This window comes from Mesoplodon densirostris, chromosome 1 (assembly GCF_025265405.1).
Source record: "Mesoplodon densirostris isolate mMesDen1 chromosome 1, mMesDen1 primary haplotype, whole genome shotgun sequence".
Lineage (NCBI taxonomy): Eukaryota > Metazoa > Chordata > Mammalia > Artiodactyla > Ziphiidae > Mesoplodon > Mesoplodon densirostris.
In genome coordinates this window covers 34097512-34102449 of record NC_082661.1, presented here as the reverse complement: position 1 = coordinate 34102449, position 4938 = coordinate 34097512, and the positions used below count along the sequence as shown (strand labels likewise).

Below are 4938 nucleotides of genomic sequence, written 5' to 3'. Positions count from 1 at the left end.
TTGAGGGCTTCCCTGGTGGCGCAGTGGTTGGAGAGTCCGCCTGCCAATGCAGGGGATGCGGGTTCGTGCCCCGGTCCGGGAAGATCCCACATGCCGCGGAGCGGCTGGGCCCGTGAGCCATGGCCGCTGAGCCTGCGCATCTGGAGCCTGTGCTCCGCAACGGGAGAGGCCACAACAGTGAGACGCCTGTGCACCGCAAAAACAAAACAAAAACTCATTTGATTATAGCAGTACCAACTATTTGCAGAACAGATCATTGTTTTTGTAAGTCTGTGCATAGTCTTTAAATGTAGGCTTGTAGATGCTTTTTTCTCCAAATGTAGCTGAATGCCCTCTTGCAGCATAAAAAATATTTGCTACTCTTGCTTCTTCACAATTCATAGCTATGACATGTATTTGCAAGTGCTTTTCAGACTATTCTTTTAAAGAATTGCCATTTAATCAATTTTAAAATATCATAAAAAGAAGTATAAAAATCCAAAAAACTCCATCATTCTCTTTTCATATCTATCCTTTTTGACCATTATCAAGCTAGAGATGCAGATTTTATATGTCATTATAATTATGATATGCAATTGTGTATCTCTACCTTTTATTTAATATTGTTTTGTAAAATTTCCCCATATTTTTGTATTTCTATCATTTTAATTATCTTCATAATATTTCACTGATATACCTAGTTTTTCCTACACTTCCCATATTATTGACAATTTAAGTAATTTCTAATTTTTAACTATTAAGCACTTTGTTACAGGCATCTTTTTATAGCTTTTATTTTACTCTCTTGAACTATTTCCTTATGACAGATTCCCAGGAGTAGAATTGCAGTGCCTCTTGATATGTGGTATCAGTTTGCTTCCCCAAAGGACCAGTATGCCTTTCTAGAACATCTCATCAGTCTCTTGGTTTGTGGCTGGCCCGCTGTGGTTTACCAAACAGCAGCTGCTTTGTGATCTTACTATCATTCATTTCCCACATGTGTCTCACCCTTCTGGTTAATCTGCAATACACATCTTCTCAATACTTGTTATCTATCTATAACCCACAACCTTAGTCCTAGTCACCTTCTCTTACCGGCTGAGGCTTTACCAGGCATGCATGGAATTTAAATCATTTGTGGAAGTTGAGGATGATTTCAGCAGCAATCCAAGTCACATAGTCACACAGAAGATTGTTTCACAGAACTTTTTTTTGGATTTTGATACCAAATTTATTCCACATCTTGTCAGCCAATTTTCCAATGGACATACTGACCACAATTTTGTCTAGTCAGTTTGTCATGAAAGACTCAGCTTTCAGATCTGTATATAGTGAGGACAACCTATAATTATTTTAGGTTTCACTAGTGCATACTCATACAAAACGAACCATCTTTAGGTTAAACGTTCATCCATGGACAATGAAATTGTATGTGTTTAAGAATGTAAATAGGAATCAGCATCAGGCAGTTTTTGGATTATGGTCTTGGGGATCATAGATATGCTTAATCTGTAGAGTTGGGAATTTCCTGGAAACTAGACACATATTTGATAGTAGTTTTATTCACCCATTTATTCATGTATTCTTTTAATAAATGTTTATTTCTACTATGTGCTTGACACTGTGGTTGATACTATTGCTAAGAAGGTGAACAAAACAGCCATACTCCCTCCCCTCATAGAGCTTGTAGTGTAGTGTGTGTGTGTGTGTGTGTGTGTGTGTGTGTACAAATGGCAACCAAATATATTTATATATATACATATAAAATTATAGCTGTGATACTGACTACAAAGAAAAAAGGTGCTATGAAAGCATATAACTGGAGTCTAAGCAATTGGAGTGGAGATCAGAGAAGGCTTCTCTGAGGAGGTGACATTAAAACTGAGTCCTGAAAAAGCGTAGGAGTTAACAAGGTTAACAAGGTGGAGAAGAGTCTTCTAGGCAGGGGGACCAACATGCATGAAGACCCTTAAGGAGAAGGGGCTGAGCACATAATTTCAGAAACAGGGAAAAGTTGATGTGTCTGAAAAATGATGAGTGAGGAGAAAGGAAATGAAAGATGAGATTGGAGAGGCAGATAAAAATCAGCATAACACAGACCCAGGTCATCATGGAGAACAACCTAGATATAGAAGCTTAAACAAGGAGCTTTGTAGTAACTATGACAAAAAGAAGACCAACGCAACAGAAGTTCAGGGAGTTTAGAGAGAAGTGGGAGGGGAGACTAGACAGGTAGACAGACCGTGAAGAGCTTTGTAGGTCATGAAAAAGATTTTGTCTCTGGCCTTAAGAGAATAGGAAGCCACTTACATTTGGATTAAGGAAGAGGATCCCTCACGAAGAGTACTTAGAAGAAACAGCCAAAATGTAGGAGAAAAAAATGGTGACAATAGAGAAATGAAACCTAAGGAAAAAGTGTTTCTTTTAAAAGGTTGAAAGGTTAATATAAAGGTGACTAAAAAAGCAGGGCAGTGACATGATCAGATATGTGTTTATTAAAAAGTACTTCAGCAGGACTTCCCTGCCGGTTCAGTGGTTAAGACTTCGCCTTCCAATGCAGGGGGTGCGGGTTCGATCCTTGGTTGGGGAGCTAAGAACCCACATGCCTCACAGCCAAAAAACCAAAACATAAAACAGAAGCAATATTGTAACAAATTCAATAAAAACTTTAAAAATGGTCCACATAAAAAAAAATCTTAAAAAAAAAAGTACTTTGGTTGCAGCATGGGAAAATGTTTGAATGTGGCCCCAAGTGAATGTGGAGACCAGTTGGAGGATAATTCTGTCACCCAGGAAAGAGATGATAGTAACTTAGTCTGGGTGGGTAGACAGAGTGTAAAGTGAGTACATTTAGAGGATATTTACATTAGATCCTTAGACCTTATCCATCTTATAGCTGAAAGTTTGTAAGGGTCTCTCAGCTGTCTAATTTCAGAAGATCTAATGTAAAACATGGTGAACTACAGTGGATAACATTGTATTATATAATAAAAAAAAGATATTTAGGAGGGTAAAACAAACAGACTTTAGTGACTAGTTGGTACATTAGCCTTCTAAGGCTGTGATAACAAACTACCACAGATTTGGTGGTTTAAAACAACATAAATTTATTCTCTCACAATTCTGGAGACCAGAAGTCTGAAATCAAGATGTTGGCAGAGTTGGTTTCTTCTGAAGGCTCTGCAAGAGAATTCACTTCATGCCTCTCTCCTAATTGATGGCACCATCAGCAATCCTTTGTGTTCCTTTGGCTTATAGATGCCTAACTCCAGTCTCCTCCTCCATCTTCACATGGCCTTCTTCCCAGTGTCTCCATGTGGAGACATGGAGACACTCCATGTCTTCTCTTTTTCTTTCTTTTTATCCCCCACTATTATCACTATTTGATTTTTTAAATTTAATTTTTATTTTATATTGGAGCATAGTTGATTTACAATGTTGTATTCATTTCAGGTGTACAGCTAAGTGATTCAGTTACACATATACATATATTCATCCTTTTTCAGATTCTTTTCCCATGTAGGTTATTACAGAATATTAAGTAGAGCTCCTTGCGCTATACAGTAGGTCCTTGTTGGTTATCTATTTTATATATAGTAGTTTGTATATGTTAAACACGAACTCCTAATTTATCCCTCCCCAAAATATGGAACACTTCATGAATTTGCATGTCATCCTTGCACAGGGGCCATGCTGATCTGCTCTGTATCATTCCAATTTTAGTACATGGGCTGCTGAAGTGAGCACTCCTCTTTTTTCTTTTATAATGACATCCATCACACCTATTTATTAGCCCTGTTAGGAGAGGGAGTATGTCTAATCCAGGATTATCTCATTTTGGGAGCCTTATCTTAATTATATCTACAAAGACCCTTTTCTAAATAAAGTCACATTCACAGGTACTTGCAGTTAGGACTTGGATATATCTTTTGGGGGGACACAATTCAACCCACTACACCTGGATAAGGGGTAAGAAAGAGGGAGGTATCAAGGATGACTCTTGGGCTTTAGGTGTGTGAACTGAAGTACTGTCATTTGGTGAGATATGGAATATTATAATAGGAGCAGATTTGGAGAAGGCAATTATGAGTTTAGACTTGGACATATTGGGATCAAGGTGACTTTGAGACTACCAAGCAGATATATTGGGTACACAGTTGGCATATAGGACCTGGAGAAACTGAGTGGAGGGTGGTGGTATGTATTAAGATGGAGAATGCTGGAAGAAAACTAGGAAAGACTCAGTCATGTTATGTTTATGATGTCTAAAAATATCTACATGTAAATATCAAGAAGGCATTTGGATTATAATGTTGTAGCTGTAGATAACAAATTCAAGAGTCCTCAGTTTATAGATGATCATTTAAATCATGAGATTGCCGAGGGTAAAGGGGGTTGAATAAGAAGAAAAGAGGGTTCAGAACTATTCCATTAGGAAATTTCAGCTAAAAAGGAAGAATTCTCTCTTCCCTTGAGGAGTCTGAGAAGTAGTGGCCAAAGAGGTAGGAGGAAAACTAAGAGAGTATGGCAACAATAGAATAATGAAAACTGAGGAAAAAGAGTGTTTCTTTTAAAAGGTTGAAAGCCAGGTGAAAGAGTGTTTCAAAATGGAGGGAGTGATTAACAGAATGAATGCTGTTGAAAGATCAAGCAAGAGAGAGACTGACATTTTTTCCTTAAATTAGGGACAGGGAAGTCATTGATGAGGGTAAAGAAGTGTGGACAGAAGCTAGAATGGAGTAAATTGGGGCGGCGGGTGGGGGCAGGTGACGAGTGAGAAAATAGAGACATCTTTAAAACGGTATTTTTTGGAAATAACCTTACAAAAAGCTATAAACATAAAATAGTACAAAGAACACATATATCTTTCCCAGATTTGCCTACTGTTAACATTTTCGAAAATTTTATTGAAGTATAGTTTACAAAGTTGTGTTAAGCAAAGTGACTTGGTTGTCCATA

The 4938-nt window shown here is 37.8% G+C and overlaps 1 non-coding gene across 1 annotated transcript; it reads right to left on the bottom strand.

Annotated features, from left to right (window-relative positions):
• Window positions 1-3619: 3619 nt before the first annotated feature.
• Window positions 3620-3726, bottom strand: LOC132501443 (U6 spliceosomal RNA). Its single transcript, XR_009534236.1, has one exon. It is a non-coding gene; the product is annotated as a U6 spliceosomal RNA (small nuclear RNA).
• Between the last annotated feature and the right edge of the window lie 1212 nt (window positions 3727-4938).